The following is an 18,900-nucleotide window of genomic DNA, read 5'->3' as shown; positions in this document are numbered from 1 at the left end:
TTGTATCACAGCAGCCCCCACAGTAGATTTGCCCACTCCAAATTGATTCCCGACTGACCGGTAGCTGTCTGGCGTTGCAAGCTTCCACAGGGCTATTGCCACTCGCTTCTCAACTGTGAGGGCTGCTCTCATCTTGGTATTCTTGCACCTCAGGGCAGGGGAAAGCAAGTCACAAAGTTCCATAAAAGTGCCCTTATGCATGCAAAAGTTTCGCAACCACTGGGAATCGTCCCAGACCTGCAACACTATGCGGTCTCACCAGTTTTTGCTTGTTTCCCGAGCCCAGAATCAGCGTTCCACCGCATGAACCTGCCCCATTAGCACCGTGATGCGCACATTGCCAGGGCCCATGCTTTGAGAGAAGTCTGTGTCCATGTCCTCACCACTCACGTTACCGCGCTGACATCGCCTACTTGCCCAGTTTTGCTTTGCCAGGTTCCGGTGCTGCATATACTGCAGGATAATGCGCATGGTGTTTAATGTGCTCCTAACTGCCAAAGTGATCTGAGCGGGCTCCATGCTTGCCATGGTATGGCGTCTGCACAGAAAAAAGGCGCGGAACGATTGTCTGCCGTTGCCCTGATGGAGGGAGGGGCAACTGACGACATGGCTTACAGGGTTGGCTTACAGGGAATTAAAATCAACAAAGGGGGTGGCTTTGCGAGAAACTGAATGGCCCCCTCAAGGATAGAATTCAAAACCTCAAGGATAGAACTCAAAACTGGGTTTGGCAGGCCATTGATTTCACAGAGAGAAGGAGTAGAAAATGAATACAAAACAAATCTGGTCTATTTCTTGTTTTGAGCCACTTCATCTCTCTTTATACATCTTGCTGGCAGCAGACTGTGCAGTATGACCGCTAGCCGTCATCATCTCCTGGGTGCTTAGCAGAAGACGGTGCAGTATGACGACTAGCCATCATCTTCTACTGGCTAGAGGTTAAAAGACAGTGCACTGCCGGTAGGACTGAATCGCCACGAGATGAAACTTAAAAGGGAAATGACCTGGCTGAGTCACTCCCATGTTTGACCAGGCGCTCGATTAAAAGAACACCCAGGACTATGTTGATGATGGCTACCAGTCATACTGCATTGTCTGCTGCCAAAAGGCAATTAACTGCTGCTGTGTAGCAATGCAGTACCACATCTGCCAGCACCCAGGAGACATACGGTGATGGTTTGCCGAGCGGGCTCCATGCTTGCCGTGGTATGGCGTCTGCACAGGTAACTCAAGAAAAAAGGCTCAAAACGATTGTCTGTCCTTGCTTTCACGGAGGGAGGGAGGGAGGGAATGGGGGCCTGACGATATGTACCCAGAACCACCCGCGAGAATGTTTTAGCCCCATCAGGCACTGGGATTTCTACCCAGATTTCAGATGGGTGGCAGAGACTGCAGGAACTGTAGGATAGCTACCCACAGTGCAACGCTCCGGAAGTCGACGGTTGCCTCGGTACTGTGGACACACTCCACCGACTACATGCACTTAGAGCATTTGTGTGGGGACACACACAATCAACTGTATAAAACCGCTTTCTACAAAACCGACTTCTATAAATTCGATCTAATTTCGTAGTGTAGACATACCCTCAGTTAGAGTCTTTGATCACCAAATCTATACAGTCTGCGGAGTCTAAAATAAAAATTTTCCTCCACTTGCTTGTAGGAATCTTTAGTTGGAATCCATGAAGACTCTTCCTCTTCCTTTGCTGAAATCACTGTTAGCCAGCTACTGTAACTGAGTAACCAACCCCTCAGTTAACCATATAGATTTTTTTAAAACCCTGTTACAAGAAAATACAAGAACGGAGACTAGCAAAATATAAATGACTCTTTCCCCATTACTACATTTAAAGAAAAGTGGGTGAATCGCACTAGTTAAGACAATTTAACTAAAACAGTTTGGCTAAAATCAAAACCACATTCAAAGCATACAATTAAAATAGAAGTTATTTTCCCTCCCAATTTCCCCTTGCTATAATTAACATTGCCCAGCCTTCTCTGTTGGAGGGTAACAATATCACTAACCTGTTGCAAAATGCTTCAGAGTTAGGGGAAAGAGCCTGCTTTCTGTTCCTGGGCTCAGCGTCTCCCAGCTCACACAGGGCACATGGCCTTTTGTAAAGCAGCTGCCCTGACTGCTCGCCCTCATGGAATCTGACCCCAGCAACAGGGAACCTATTGGAGCAGACCCAAAACTACCACACCCAACATCCAGAAGCTTCTGGATGTGGAGTGCTAAAGCTGCCTAGCAACAATGACCCAGACACAACTCACGCTTACCCCCCAAATGGGTTTCTCAAAGAATTATTGGGCACATGGGTTACATTAACACCTGAAGAGGGGAGGTCTGAGAACAGATCCAATCAATTTGATAACCAGGGACACCCCTGGAGACATCTGCTGTTTACTGTCTGGAGTAGATGCAGGGGGGAGAGTTACAAAGAAAAACCCAAGCATTCTAGGATTGCACAGGAGCAGAAGGTTGGTGATCTATTCATGGAGGGGGCTCTCTGTCAGCAGGGGTCATTAGTGAAAAGTGGGTCCCCGCTTTTTGGTCTGGTCAAGAGCTTAGGTGCTAGAACTAGGGATGCTGCTGTACCCCCTGCCTTGAAGTGGTTTCCAGTATATACAGGGGTTACAGTTTGGTTCAGTGGCTCTCAGCACCCCCACTATACAAATTGTTCCAGCACCCCTGGTCAAGAGCTGCCAGACCTAACCACTGGGTGAGATATACCTTAGTACATGTGAAGGTCACTTAGTGAGACAAGGTGGGTGAGGTAATATCTTTTGTTAGACCAACTTCTGTTGGTGAGAGAGACAAGCTTTTGAGCTTACACCAAGCTCTTCTTCACGTGTGGGAAAGGTACTCAGTGTCTCAGCTAAATACAAGGTGGGAGAGATTGTTTAGCATAAGTAGCTAACACACATTTCAAGGGACCAATCAAGGTGAAGTGGCTACACCAACACTGTATAGAGGAAAGTCATTTGTTAATAAGTACAGGCTCTAGATTGCACTTTATGTTTTTCTTTTACCTACAACCACCAAACCCTTTTACTTGCTTTTATTTGACTCTTTCCCTCAAGTTCAGTTAAAGAGACTTTGGTTTGGTTCTACTATAAACCTGTCTACGTGCCTTATGCTCAGGAGAGCATTGAACTAAATCCAGTGCACTGTCTCCAGGGAGGCAGCAGATCGGTGTGTATTGTGGATGTCCAGAAGACAGGGGACTGGGCACCCAAGTGTAACAAAGTGGGGTGTGGCAATTGCTAGCCTAAACTGGGAAAAAACAGGGCTCAGGGAGCCTGGCATGGAAAATCTGTGTTGCCAGCACCTGGTAGCTGGGGAGAGTTTCCTCCAGTGAGCGCAAATATGGCTTCTTTCTGCTGTGAGGAAGTAGCAGTGATTCACCCCTGAGCCTTGGGAACCCCAAAAGTGTCACAGTATTTCTTTTACTATTTGTATAAACATACTATGTATTTATGGAGGCTCCCAAAGTTATTGGATGCACTGACAAATTTGAGCCAATGGGACAGATCCCCAGGTGGTGTCAATGTGCCATTGGAATCAATGCACCATAGCGGCTTTGGAATCAATGAGCCAGATCCCCAGCTGGAGTCAATTGGTGTCACTTCATTGGGGTCAATGGGGCCAGGTCCCCCGCTGATGTAAAGTGCTGCTCTTTTGAAGTCAATGGAACAATGCTGATTTACACCAGCTGAGGCTCTGACCTTTACTGTTTAGCTCACAAACTCTTGGCTCAGCACAGCAGCTGGAGCAGTGTCAAACCTAGCCCCTGGGCAAACCGTCCCCTTCCTATTTAGCACCACATCCCAGGCCCACATAACAGGGCTGCGTCAACCAACTCTTGCAACCACTGTTTTGCATTTAGAAAGGGATTTTGACAGTGGAATGTTTAAAGACAAGTGGGTGTAAGTTCCCATGCCTGCGTGTGTGTGTGTGTGCATGTGGGGGTTGCTACAGAGCGTTATTTTAGGGACGTCTGCAGTCATAACATCGCAGCCCACCAGAACAGACCTCCATCCTGGCTTGTGTACTCACGGCCCCCTTTGCTCATCTCCCCTCCAAGCTGTTCTGTTCCTCTCAGCAGGGAACATGAACAATGAGCCAGCACTATATGTGTGTAACCCTTCTGCCCGTCAGAGTTGGCAGCAACAAGGGCCGGGTTCAATATCTAGGGCTTCCATTCCAATAACACAATGCAAACCGGCTCGAGCCCCCACCCAGTGACCTGGGACAAATATATACCACCCCCGCTGGGCGCCTCCAAGAGGCAATACTTCCCCTCTCGCAAGCACATAGTCTGAGTGTAGCAAAAGTCTTTTAATAACAGAGAGAAACAATGTGGCATTATGTTGGGGAAACACCACCAACAGGATTCATAACACAACCCATGAGCAAAAACAACCCCACCCCAGGCAAATTGGGGCATGCCCTTTTTCCCTTTGGTTCTTGAGTCCAGCAACCCCAAATCACCCAAAGTCCCAAAAGTCCAATGCCCCAAAAGTCTCTGTCCCTGGTCAGGGCAGCCCCAGAGTTCGAAAGTTTATCGGCGGAGCTTTACCTCCCAACCTGGGTGGAAATGGGACGGGGGTAAGAGGCACCTTACGTGATCTGAAGCTGACTGCCCCATAGCTCCATAGCAGCACTCCACTCCGCCAGCCGCCCCACAAACTCCTTCGCTCAGCTGCGCTCCGCTCCGCCAGCTGCTCCACAAGCTCCTTCACTCAGCTCCATAGCCCACAAGCAGCTCCTGCCATCCACACACTGCTCCGCGTCGAACTGCTTCACCAGCCATCCCGCAAACTGCTCCACAATATATCTTCAGGCTCCCCCACTACTTAACACAACACTCAGTGATTTCAGCTCTTAGGTGAATTCAGCTTATAGTAGGGGAGCCCCAGTGCTGGTGCACTGTCAGCCCAAAGTGAGCTCAGCAGCCTATAACTAGACTTCTAATGAAATCAAAATTAGCTCTGATATTCCACAGTGGAGAGAGGAGGAAGTGCAATCAGCATGTAAGGCCCTCACCAAGGGGCCCATGCCACCAAGTACTACTACTTGTCCCCAGCCTCTCTCCATTCACACAGTTTTGGAACCCATGACCCTTGCCTAGCGAGTGCTACTTAGTTGATGGTGAATCCCTCCATCATAACAAAAGGCCACGTACAGTTCCAAGCACAGTTCCCATAATCAGGGTAATAACAATTTATTCTTCCTGCCCCAATAACAGAGACACTGGGGATCCCACAGCAGCCAAAGTGACCATTTGGGCAGCTATGGTCTCTTTCTAGGCGTGGTGGGTGTGCCTATGCAAATGAGATCGGCCCCTGAAGTTCTTTTCCACAACTTGCCACACCTCACCACCAGATGTCAGGGTGGAGCTCATCCTGACACTGCTTACATGTGTAATAAAAATAACAGTGTAGTCACAGTAGCACAAGCAGGGGCGGGGGAGTGGCCACAAGTATAATCCTGTCTGAAATTCTTGGCACCTACACAGGATGTCTGGCCCTTCCCACTGCTCACTGCACTGCTATTTTTAGCACAATGAGGGTACGATCTGAAAATTAAACCTTCAGCAGTGGTGTGGACATACCTGGAGGCTGCAGCAGGCTCATTAGCTTCTGTCTGTGACCCAACCCCCACTAGATGGGGAAATAAAGAGTTTCCCCAATCATGTGAGTATGGAGTGGTGGGGGGCGTGATAGTTATTATGATGCTAACAAGGGCCCCATTGTGCCAGGTGGTGAACGCATGCATGAGTGCACACACACACACACAGAGTATGTCTAGACTGCAATCACTGGATGTGATTGTAGCTTGAGTAGACATATCCTGTAATGGAATGCTAATCGGTATTACACTGTTCAGCCACTAGGCGGTGCATTAAAGGCAGAGCATACGTGGCAGAGCATTAAAAGATCTGATGGTGAACACATCTGGCATGCATAAGTAACCTCTGTAGCCAGTCTGTCTCTGGTACAGGAACATGACAAGGTGTTAGGAGTAAGCTAAGAACAGAAACAAAAAGGAAGGTTGCAAATGGAAGGAACAAAGCAACAAAGGTTGCAGGATCTCATCAACATGCCATTCTTCAATGCCCCAGGGAACTTCAGCTTTGACAAATATTCAGACTGGAGAAACTGGAAACAACATTTTGTAAGATTTCGCATTGCTACCAAGCTTCACAAGGAAGGGACAAATTCCAGCTTCCGTGCACAAGGTGTGGAAAAAGTCATTTCCCAAGAGATGATGCATGTCCAGCCAGAGGTGCATGGTGTAATACATACATGAAATATGGACATTTTGGAACTGTTTGCTGCATTAAAGCAGTCAGGGAGTTGACTCATATGACAGACAATCAAGAGTCATTGTTCCTGGGATCTATCACTTGTGTTGACACAAACTGTGGACCAGTGCCTGATGTGGGTCACAGCTGAGAATGCCAAATTCAGGACAGACTGTTAAAGATTGGGCAGACACACCCCAAACTGGTGGTGATTCTAATATTAGATTCACCAAACCAATAACAAAATGAGCTTCTGTAACCACATTGGTTAAGAAGAAGCCAAAATACAGTCCCTCTTAGGCAATCCAGCCCTTTATATCACCACCCAGACATCTGGTCTTTCTGATGAGAGGATACTGAAAAGCAGATTTATCATATAGAGAATTCGTCCAATCCCAAAAGATCAGCCACTTCACCAGGTCAGTATATAACTCAGATCTTACCCACAAATCACACTGATGCCAATCCTTCAGTAACTAAAAACTAAAAGTTTAATAACATAAAAGATGTTTAAGAAGGATGAATTCAAACTTGAACAGGTACAGAGAAGGGCTACTAGGATGATCCGAGGAATGGGAAACCTGTCTTATGAAAGGAGACTCAAAGAGCTTGACTTGTTTAGCCTAACCAAAAGAAGGTTGAGGGGAGATATAATTGCTCTCTATAAATATATCAGAGGGATAAATACTGGAGAGGGAGAGGAATTATTTAATCTCAGTACCAATGTGGACACAAGAACAAATGGATATAAACTGGCCATCGGGAAGTTTGGACTTGAAATTAGATGAAGGTTTCTAACCATCAGAGGAGTGAAGTTCTGGAATAGCCTTCCAAGGGAAGCAGTGGGGGCAAAAGACCAATCTGGCTTCAAGCTTAAACTCGATAAATTTATGCAGGAGATGGTATGATGGGATAACATGATTTTGGCAATTAATTGATCTTTAACTATTCATGGTAAATAGGCCCAATGGCCTGTGATGGGATGTTAGATGGGGTGGGATCTGAGCTACTACAGAGAATTCTTTCCTGGGTATCTGGCTGGTGAATCTTGCCCACATGCTCAGGGTTCAGCTGATTGCCATATTAGGGGTCGGGAAGGAATTTTCCTCCAGGGCAGATTGGAAGAGGCCCTGGGGGGTTTTCGCCTTCCTCTGTAGCATGGGGCATGGGTCACTTGCTGGAGGATTGTCTGCACCTTGAAGTCTTTAAACCACAATTTGAGGACTTCAATAGCTCAGACATAGGTGAGAGGTTTATTGCAGGAGTGGGTGGGTGAGATTCTGTGGCCTGCATTGTGCAGGAGGTCAGACTAGATGATCATAATGGTCCCTTCTGACCTTAATGTCTATGAATCGATGAAAAAAAGAAGAGAGTTGTTAAATGTTTAAAAGAATCATATACATTACAATTGATTTTCAGAGTTTGCAGGTCAGGATAGCAGCAGTGATATTAAATCTGTTACCTTGTAATAAGTCTCTGGTTCACCCAAGTAGATTGGGGGTCATCCAGTCCTTTGTTCAAAGCTTCCTTAGAAAATCACAGTCCAGAGATGAGAAGAAGAAATGAAGACAAAGCAGTGATGTCATAGCTTGCAATTTATTACTCAGCCCATGTGCATGGAAACTTACTGGCCAACATGGAGTCCAGGGTCACATGATCATGGAAAGTTACTTGTAAAAGATGGTGTCTTAGGTCACATGTATTCATCACATATCCTTACATGCTTTGCTGAATCACAAAGTTACCATTAGGGGTGGCCAATGGCCCCACACTGTCTGAGGCATTTTCAGGAAGGGCTCATTGAAGAGCTGATTTCCCTTAATGGCCCATCGTCACACAGATGGCCCACCAATCAGTGATGGCTAGTCTGAATGAAAATTTGCCTGGAGAGTGTCATCCAGCAACACAACACATGTTTGAGATACAAATACATAGCAAGTATTCATAACTTCAGATACACAGATGATACATGCATATAAACAGGATTGTCATATTTAGCAGATTGCAACTTTTCCATTGATACCTTACATGACATACTTGGTATCAAATTTAGTGCAATTATGCAACAGTAGTGATACATTAATGATTGGAACAGTAGTGTACACCTGGACATCATTCTTTTCTATACAGCGTCACACAAGCAATGGGCTGGCCCCATCTGTAATTACCCAGGGGTCCAGGCAGGTATGCCCAGCCCACACTGCTGCACCTTCACTGCTTTGGGACCCAAGCTAGCTTGAGCGGCAGTCACACCCAGTGATTGCGATCTAGACAATCCATATTAAAACTAGCTCAGGTACGTTAGCTCAAACTGCCATCACATGCCATGATTGCAGTCTAGACATACCCAGAGCACATGACAATCCCTTCCCCAAACAGCTCACACTCCAAATACACAATGGAAGGATCATTATACCCAGTTAAAGATGGGGAGCTGATGCTAAGGGATTTGACCAAGGACATACAGAGAGTCTAGGCAGAGCCCAGAAATGAAGCCAGCTCTTCAGCCTCTCGGGCCACTCCCCTATCCACATGGCTGCCCTTGATCTCACATAGCTGTAGTGCACATTCCCATGAGCTGTCCAGCAGCTTTTCCATTAAAGATGCTCTTATATGATTTCATGCAGGTTGCCCTGGGGTGCTGATCTTGGTCCATGCATGATGGGTAATGCTCAATAATCTCACTGAGGCAGAATGGGGTCCTTTCCCTAAGTCACCAGGGGTGATGTTTCTGTTGTAATGCTGAATGTGCTCTGGCTAACGACTTTTCATTGACTGCCACAGCAGCTACGCGTGGTGGGATCTGCCTTCGGAACACAGGGACAATGGAGATGTCCCCACCCCGTCCCTGTTATGTACATCTCTGTGGCGGTTGCTGCACGCTGCTTAGTGTCCAATAGTGGCGAGAGCACAGGGAATCAAAGACAGCAGGCTACAGAAAGGTCATGTCTTTCCCTGCTAATGGGGCAGGAAGGTTCAGCACTGTGGGCACTAGAAGAGCAGCAGTGATACAAGCCTTCTATTGCGGCTTCCACCAGCTGTTTCCCCTTAGCTGGGTGCAGGAAGCAGATGCGTGGGCATCAGAATCCGTTGTGATGCAGATCAGCAAATGAGAAGCTCATAGAAACTCTTCTCTCAAGATGATCTCTGAAAAGACAAGGGTTCACTGCACTCATTTCAGTATGGGCTGGCTGGGCCTGTGCCTTTATAGCCCAGACCCACCTCCCCTGCAGCAATCAGTGGAATGAAACTAACAGCTTTTATTGTTTGCAGCACAGGACACCTAAAGGCCCTAGCTGAGATCCAGATCCCACTGTGACAGGCGCTGCACAGATCCCCACCAAGGCTGGGTCCCCATGGCACTAGGTGCTGGACAGACCCGATCAGGGACCCCCATTATGCCAGACACTGTGCAGACACCTAGTATAAGGCTCTCCCTGCCCTGAAGAGCATACAGTCTAAACAGACAAAAGGGAAACTGAGGCAGAGGGCGATGCAATGACTTTCCCATAGTCACCCAGCAGGTCAGCAGCGGAGCTGAACTAGAACCCAGATCTCCCAGGTCTCTCATTTGCTGCCCCTATCATAACTAGACCTTCTAATTTGGTTACCTCTATTATTTACAGGCAGCCAAATCTCAAATCCAGCTCACGGGAGCTCAGGGCTGCCAGCAGAATTCCTCTCTGAGGCATGGTCACTTGTGCACTAACAGTGGGTAGCCACAGAGCTGTTGTGACCTGACCCGGAGAGGCCTGAGCAGGGATTTATGTTTTACGACACCTGCAGGGCAGCTAGTCTGGTAAAAGGCAATGTATACACATGGGCAGAGGCCCCAGTGCTTATTGCTGGGCTGCTTCTGGCAGCAAGGTTACAGCAGCTAGGATGGTACCCAGGGAAGGAGGACTGGAGATGCAACAAATGACAGGGTCTTTGTGTAGCTTCTAAAGGAGTTGACCACCCAGCCATGGTGGCCACCAGCTTTGGCTCCCAGACCCTGTCATGGTGGGCCAAGACCCATGCCCCCACCCCCAGCCCGAGTGCTCAATCCTTCTCCACATGTCCAATCTCATTAAAAGCCTGAAGCATCCATGCTGTGATGGAACCGCTCCTCTTCCCCAGAGCACCATCCCTTTCCCCCACTGGAGGTTCTACTGCAACCTAAGCAGTAAGAGCTGTTCTCACTGACGGAGGGTATGGGGCCCTGGTGCTGAGAAGCTGTAACATCGGCACATGGCCTGTCCATAACCAGAATGGCCATTGCCATCCTTGCTCAGGGATTTTGGACCTACGGGTGTTCTTCTCTCTCCACAGCATGGTTAGTCCAACTGGGCAAGCCTAGATCTGGCCTGATTCTCCAATCCTGAGCCTTCTGCAAAGGAGGGCTGAGAAGCCACCAGAGCAGAATGTCAGCAAGGGGAAGCCCAGATCCTCAAAGGCATTTAGGTGCCCCACTCCCATGGGAGGATCTGGTGCCTAAATGCTTATGCAGGGGGCATGGCAAGTGGAGAACTGTGCTCAGTGATTTTGGCTGCAATCTCCTTCCACGGCTGTTGATTGCATTCTACTAAATTACCATCAGCCAGAATGGATTAGTCATGCCAGACCACAAACAGCACCTTCCAGGAGAACAGCTAGCTACAACAGTTGTTCTGAGGCATGCAAAGTGGCTAGCAGCAAGGAGGAGGCAGTCTGCTGTGGTTTGGTGCAGCAAGCGCTAGCTGGTAACACCTACCAAGACATTTCCTGTTTATATGAGCAGCATAGGCCTGTGGGATGGCAGCTGGCCAGGTTGTGCTGTGTCAGAAAGACACAATTACAGAGAACTCTGATACCCAGGGCAGTTACAACAGGCAGAAATTTTCCATCAACATGAAAATTTGGGTTTTTAACTAGCCTTTACCGCCCCCCTCCCCGCCCCAAGGGTTTGCTTTCCTCACAATTTTTTGTCCAAAAACTTCCAATCCCCCAAATAATTTGATTCTGAAAAGCCGCTGTGGTGCCTCATGGGAGTTGTAGAGTGGGTACCTCATGCCACCATTCTTCTCTGCAGGTTGGGCTCCCCAGCTGGACATCATAGAATCAGAGGGTATGTCTACACTACGGAATAAGGTCGAATTTATAGAAGTCAGTTTTTTAGAAATCGGTTTTATATATTCGAGTGTGTGTGTCCCCACAGAAAATGCTCTAAGTGCATTAAGTGCATTAACTCGGCGGAGTGCTTCCACAGTACCGAGGCAAGCGTCGACTTCCGGAGTGTTCATAGAATCATAGAATCATAGAATATCAGGGTTGGAAGGGACCCCAGAAGGTCATCTAGTCCAACCCCCTGCTCAAAGCAGGACCAATTCCCAGTTAAATCATCCCAGCCAGGGCTTTGTCAAGCCTGACCTTAAAAACCTCTAAGGAAGGAGATTCTACCACCTCCCTAGGTAACGCATTCCAGTGTTTCACCACCCTCTTAGTGAAAAAGTTTTTCCTAATATCCAATCTAAACCTCCCCCACTGCAACTTGAGACCATTACTCCTCGTTCTGTCATCTGCTACCATTGAGAACAGTCTAGAGCCATCCTCTTTGGAACCCCCTTTCAGGTAGTTGAAAGCAGCTATCAAATCCCCCCTCATTCTTCTCTTCTGCAGGCTAAACAATCCCAGCTCCCTCAGCCTCTCCTCATAACTCATGTGTTCCAGTCCCCTAATCATTTTTGTTGCCCTTCGCTGGACTCTCTCCAATTTATCCACATCCTTCTTGAAGTGTGGGGCCCAAAACTGGACACAGTACTCCAGATGAGGCCTCACCAATGTCGAATAGAGGGGAACGATCACGTCCCTCGATCTGCTCGCTATGCCCCTACTTATACATCCCAAAATGCCATTGGCCTTCTTGGCAACAAGGGCACACTGCTGACTCATATCCAGCTTCTCGTCCACTGTCACCCCTAGGTCCTTTTCCGCAGAACTGTTGCACTATGGGTAGCTATCCCACAGTTCCCGCAGTCTCCGCTGCCCATTGGAATTCTGGGTTGAGATCCCAATGCCTGATGGGGCTAAAACATTGTCGCGGGTGCTTCTGGGTACATATCGTCAGTCCCCCCTTCCCTCCCTCCCTCCCTCCCTCCGTGAAAGCAAGGGCAGACAATCGTTCTGCGCCTTTTTTCCTCAGTTACCTGTGCAGACGCCATACCACGGCAAGCATGGAGCCCACTAAGGTAACCATCACCGTATGTCTCCTGGGTGCTGGCAGACGGGGTACGGCATTGCTACACAGTAGCAGCAACCCATTGCCTTCTGGCAGCAGACGGTGCAATACGACTGGTAGCCGTCCTCGTCGTGTCCGAGGTGCTCCTGGCCACGTCGGCTGGGAGCGCCTGGGCAGACATGGGCTCAGGGACTAAAATTGGAGTGACTTGACCAGGTCATTCTCTTTAGTCCTGCAGTCAGTCCTATTGAACCGTCTTATGGTGAGCAGGCAGGCGATACGGATTGCTAGCAGTCGTACTGTACCATCTTCTGCTGGGCAGGCAAGAGATGAGGATTGCTAGCAGTCGTCTTGTACTATCTTCTGCCAGGCAGGCAAGAGATGAGGATTGCTAGCAGTCGTATTGTACCATCTTCTGCTGGGCAGGCAAGAGATGAAGATGGCTAGCACTCGTACTGTACCATCTTCTGCCGAGCAGCCATGAGATGTGGATGGCATGCAGTCCTTCTGCACCATCTGCTGCCAGCCAAAGATGTAAAAGATAGATGGAGTGGATCAAAACAAGAAATAGACCAGATTTGTTTTGTACTCATTTGCTTCCCCCCCTCCCCTGTCTAGGGGACTCATTCCTCTAGGTCACACTGCAGTCACTCACAGAGAAGGTGCAGCGAGGTAAATCTAGCCATGTATCAATCAGAGGCCAGGCTAACCTCCTTGTTCCAATAAGAACAATAACTTAGGTGCACCATTTCTTATTGGAACCCTCCGTGAAGTCCTGCCTGAAATACTCCTTGATGTAAAGACACCCCCTTTGTTGATTTTAGCTCCCTGAAGCCAACCCTGTAAGCCGTGTCGTCAGTCGCCCCTCCCTCCGTCAGAGCAATGGCAGACAATCGTTCCGCGCCTTTTTTCTGTGCGGACGCCATACTAAGGCAAGCATGGAGGCCGCTCAGCTCACTTTGGCAATTAGGAGCACATAGAATCATAGAATCATAGAATATCAGGGTTGGAAGGGACCCCAGAAGGTCATCTAGTCCAACCCCCTGCTCGAAGCAGGACTAATTCCCAGTTAAATCATCCCAGCCAGGGCTTTGTCAAGCCTGACCTTAAAAACCTCTAAGGAAGGAGATTCTACCACCTCCCTAGGTAACGCATTCCAGTGTTTCACCACCCTCTTAGTGAAAAAGTTTTTCCTAATATCCAATCTAAACCTCCCCCACTGCAACTTGAGACCATTACTCCTCGTTCTGTCATCTGCTAAACACCACATTAAACACCACAAGCATTATCCAGCAGTATATGCAGCACCAGAACCTGGCAAAGCGATACCGGGCGAGGAGGCGACGTCAGCGCGGTCACGTGAGTGATCAGGACATTGACACAGATTTCTCTGAAAGCATGGGCCCTGCCAATGCTTGCATCATGGTGCCAATGGGGCAGGTTCATTCCGTGGAACACCGATTCTGGGCTCGGGAAACAGGCACAGACTGGTGGGACCGCATAGTGTTGCAGGTCTGGGATGATTCCCAGTGGCTGCGAAACTTTCGCATGCGTAAGGGCACTTTCATGGAACTTTGTGACTTGCTTTCCCCTGCCCTGAGGTGCAAGAATACCAAGATGAGAGCAGCCCTCACAGTTGAGAAGCGAGTGTCAATAGCTCTGTGGAAGCTTGCAATGCCAGACAGCTACCGGTCAGTTGGGAATCAATTTGGAGTGGGCAAATCTACTGTGGGGGCTGCTGTGATGCAAGTAGCCCACGCAATCAAAGATCTGCTGATATCAAGGGTAGTGACCCTGGGAAATGTGCAGGTCATAGTGGATGGCTTTGCTGCAATGGGATTCCCTAACTGTTGTGGGGCCATAGACGGAACCCATATCCCTATCTTGGCACTGGAGCACCAAGCTGGTGAGTACATAAACCGCAAGGGGTACTTTTCAATAGTGCTGCAAGCTCTGGTGGATCACAAGGGACGTTTCACCAACATCAACGTGGGATGGCCGGGAAAGGTACATGACGCTCGCATCTTCAGGAACTCTGGTCTGTTTCAAAAGCTGCAGGAAGGGACTTTATTCCCAGACCAGAAAATAACCCGTTACAGATGTTGAAATGCCTATAGTTCTCCTTGGGGACCCAGCCTACCCCTTAATGCCATGGCTCATGAAGCCGTACACAGGCAGCCTGGACAGTAGTCAGGAGCTGTTCAACTACAGGCTGAGCAAGTGCAGAATGGTGGTAGAATGTGCATTTGGACATTTAAAGGCACGCTGGCGCAGTTTACTGACTCGCTTAGACCTCAGCGAAACCAATATTCCCACTGTTATTACTGCTTGCTGTGTGCTCCACAATATCTGTGAGAGTAAGGGGGAGATGTTTATGGCGGGGTGGGAGGTTGAGGCAAATCGCCTGGCTGCTGGTTATGCGCAGCCAGACACCAGGGCGGTTAGAAGAGCACAGGAGGGCGCGGTACGCATCAGAGAAGCTTTGAAAACCAGTTTCATGACTGGCCAGGCTACGGTGTGAAAGTTCTGTTTGTTTCTCCTTGATGAAACCCCCTGCCCCTTGGTTCACTCTACTTCCCTGTAAGCTAACCACCCTCCCCTCCTCCCTTCGATCACCGCTTGCAGAGGCAATAAAGTCATTGTTGCTTCACATTCATGCATTCTTTATTCATTCATCACACAAATAGGGGGATGACTACCAAGGTAGCCCAGGAGCGGTGGTGGAGGAGGGAAGGAAAATGCCACACAGCACTTTAAAAGTTTACAACTTTAAAATTTATTGAATGACAGCCTTCTTTTTTTTGGGCAATCCTCTGTGGCGGAGTGGCTGGTTGGCCAGTGGCCCCCCCACCGCGTTCTTGGGCGTCTGGGTGTGGAGGCTATGGAACTTGGGGAGGAGGGCAGTTGGTTACACAGGGGCTGTAGTGGCAGTCTGTGCTCCAGCTGCCTTTGCTGCAGCTCAACCATACATTGGAGCATACTGGTTTGGTCCTCCAGCAGCCTCAGCATTGAATCCTGCCTCCTCTCATCCCGCTGCCGCCACATTTGAGCTTCAGCCCTGTCTTCAGCCCGCCACTTACTCTCTTCAGCCCGCCACCTCTCCTCCCGGTCATTTTGTGCTTTCCTGCACTCTGACATTATTTGCCTCCACGCATTCATCTGTGCTCTGTCAGTGTGGGAGGACAGCATGAGCTCAGAGAGCATTTCATCGCGAGTGCGTTTTTTTTTCTTTCTAAGCTTCATTAGCCTCTGGGAAGGAGAAGATCCTGTGATCATTGAAACACATGCCGCTGGTGGAGAAAAAAAAAGGGACAGCGGTATTTAAAAAGACACATTTTATAAAACAGTGGCTACACTCTTTCAGGGTAAACCTTGCTGTTAACATTACATACATAGCACATGTGCTTTCGTTACAAGGTCGCATTTTGCCTCCCCCCACCACGTGGCTACCCCCTCAACCCTCCCCCCTCCCTGTGGCTAACAGCGGGGAACATTTCTGTTCAGCCACAGGCAAACAGCCCAGCAGGAATGGGCTCCTCTGAGTGTCCCCTGAAGAAAAGCACTCTATTTCAACCAGGTGACCATGAATTATATCTCACTCTCCTGAGGATAACACAGAGAGATAAAGAACGGATGTTGTTTGAATGCCAGCAAACATACACTGCACTGCTTTGTTGTACAATGATTCCCGAGTACGTGTTACTGGCCTGGAGTGGTAAAGTGTCCTACCATGAAGGACGCAATAAGGCTGCCCTCCCCAGAAACCTTTTGCAAAGGCTTTGGGAGTACATCCAGGAGAACCGCGAATGCCAGGGCAAAGTAATCCTTTCACATGCTTGCTTTTAAACCATGTGTAGTATTTTAAAAGGTACACTCACCGGAGGTCCCTTCTCCACCTGCTGGGTCCAGGAGGCAGCCTTGGGTGGGTTCGGGGGGTACTGGCTCCAAGTCCAGGGTGAGAAACAGTTCCTGGCTGTCGGGAAAACCGGTTTCTCCGCTTGCTTGCTGTGAGCTATCTACAACCTCCTCCTCCTCATCATCTTCTTCGTCCCCAAAACCTGCTTCCGTATTGCCTCCATCTCCATTGAAGGAGTCAAACAACACGGCTGGGGTAGTGGTGGCTGAACCCCCTAAAATGGCATGCAGCTTATCATAGAAGCGGCATGTTTGGGGCTCTGACCCGGAGCGGCCATTCACCTCTCTGGTTTTCTGGTAGGCTTATCATAGAATCATAGAATCATAGAATATCAGGGTTGGAAGGGACCCCAGAAGGTCATCTAGTCCAACCCCCTGCTCAAAGCAGGACCAATTCCCAGTTAAATCATCCCAGCCAGGGCTTTGTCAAGCCTGACCTTAAAAACCTCCAAGGAAGGAGATTCTACCACCTCCCTAGGTAATGCATTCCAGTGTTTCACCACCCTCTTAGTGAAAAAGTTTTTCCTAATATCCAATCTAAACCTCCCCCACTGCAACTTGAGACCATTACTCCTCGTTCTGTCATCTGCTACCATTGAGAACAGTCTAGAGCCATCCTCTTTGGAACCCCCTTTCAGGTAGTTGAAAGCAGCTATCAAATCCCCCCTCATTCTTCTCTTCTGCAGGCTAAACAATCCCAGCTCCCTCAGCCTCTCCTCATAACTCATGTGTTCCAGTCCCCTAATCATTTTTGTTGCTCTTCGCTGGACTCTCTCCAATTTATCCACATCCTTCTTGAAGTGTGGGGCCCAAAACTGGACACAGTACTCCAGATGAGGCCTCACCAATGTCGAATAGAGGGGAACGATCACATCCCTCGATCTGCTCGCTATGCCCCTACTTATACATCCCAAAATGCCATTGGCCTTCTTGGCAACAAGGGCACACTGCTGACTCATATCCAGCTTCTCGTCCACTGTCACCCCTAGGTCCTTTTCCGCAGAACTGCTGCCTAGCCATTCGGTCCCTAGTCTGTAGCTGTGCATTGGGTTCTTCCGTCCTAAGTGCAGGACCCTGCACTTATCCTTATTGAACCTCATCAGATTCCTTTTGGCCCAATCTTCCAATTGGTCTAGGTCCTTCTGTATCCTATCCCTCCCCTCCAGCGTATCTACCACTCCTCCCAGTTTAGTATCATCCGCAAATTTGCTGAGAGTGCAATCCACACCATCCTCCAGATCATTTATGAAGATATTGAATAAAACCGGCCTCAGCTCCTTCAGTTTCACGCGACACTGCTTCGGGTCCCTGTTATGGCCTCTGTCCTTCATGTCCTGGGAGATTTTGACAAAGGTTTTGGCATTTTGAAAACTGGAACGGAGTTCTGATAGCACGGATTCATCTCCCCATACAGCGATCAGATCCCGTACCTCGCATTCGGTCCATGCTGGAGCTCTTTTGCGATTCTGGGACTCCATCATGGTCACCTCTGCTGATGAGCTCTGCATGGTCACCTGCAGCTTGCCACGCTGGCGAAACAGGAAATGAGATTCAAAAGTTCGCGGTTGTTTTCCTGTCTACCTGGCCAGTGCATGTGAGTTGAGAGTGCTGTCCAGAGCGGTCACAATGGAGCACTCTGGGATAGCTCCCGGAGGCCAATACTGTCGAATTGTGTCCACAGTACCCCAAATTCGAGCCGTCAAGGCTGATTTAAGCGCTAATCCACTTGTCGGGGTGGAGTAAGGAAATCGATTTTAAGAGCCCTTTAAGTCGAAATAAAGGACTTCATTGTGTGGACGGGTGCAGGTTTACATCGATTTAATGCTGCTAAATTCGACCTAAAGTCCTAGTGTAGACCAAGGCATAGAGGATTAGGGTTGGAAGAGACCTCAGGAGGTCATCTAGTCCAACCCCTCCTTGCTCAAAGCAGGACCTAAGCAGGACTTCATCTCCCATGATGCACCATGGCAACGCAACTGCTAGGATGCAACCACCTCCCCTCACCAAGAGGGGAGATTGTGGAGATCTTGGGAGATGTAAGTCCAACCAGGAGCCCAGTCTGTAGAAGAGGATGGGAGCAGGAGATACCCTGAACTACAGATTTTGGTAGGTGGATGTTTTGTTTTAATATCCCTAAAAAAGCTCACATGCAAACCATACCTCTGTCTTTCCCTGTGAGGAGAACATTATAACACCATTCTATAAAGCCCTGGGTGGTCTCATCTGATTTTTGTGTGCAGCACTGGGCAACCCATCTCCAGAAGGATGTTGCCAAATTAGAGGGATTCAGAGAAGGGTGACAAGAATGATCAAGGGCCTGGAAACAATCTCTTAGGAAGGGAGACTGAAAAGATGGGGATTGTTACTTTAATGAGGAGCCAGGTAAGAGGGGACTGGATGGAACTGTATAAAATAATCAATGGTTTGGAGAAGGTAGATTGGGAGTTTCTATTCTTCCTGTTTCCTAACACAAGAACA

The sequence above is a fragment of the Lepidochelys kempii genome, chromosome 6 (assembly GCF_965140265.1).
Source record: "Lepidochelys kempii isolate rLepKem1 chromosome 6, rLepKem1.hap2, whole genome shotgun sequence".
Lineage (NCBI taxonomy): Eukaryota > Metazoa > Chordata > Testudines > Cheloniidae > Lepidochelys > Lepidochelys kempii.
Note: the sequence above shows the minus strand (reverse complement) of the source record.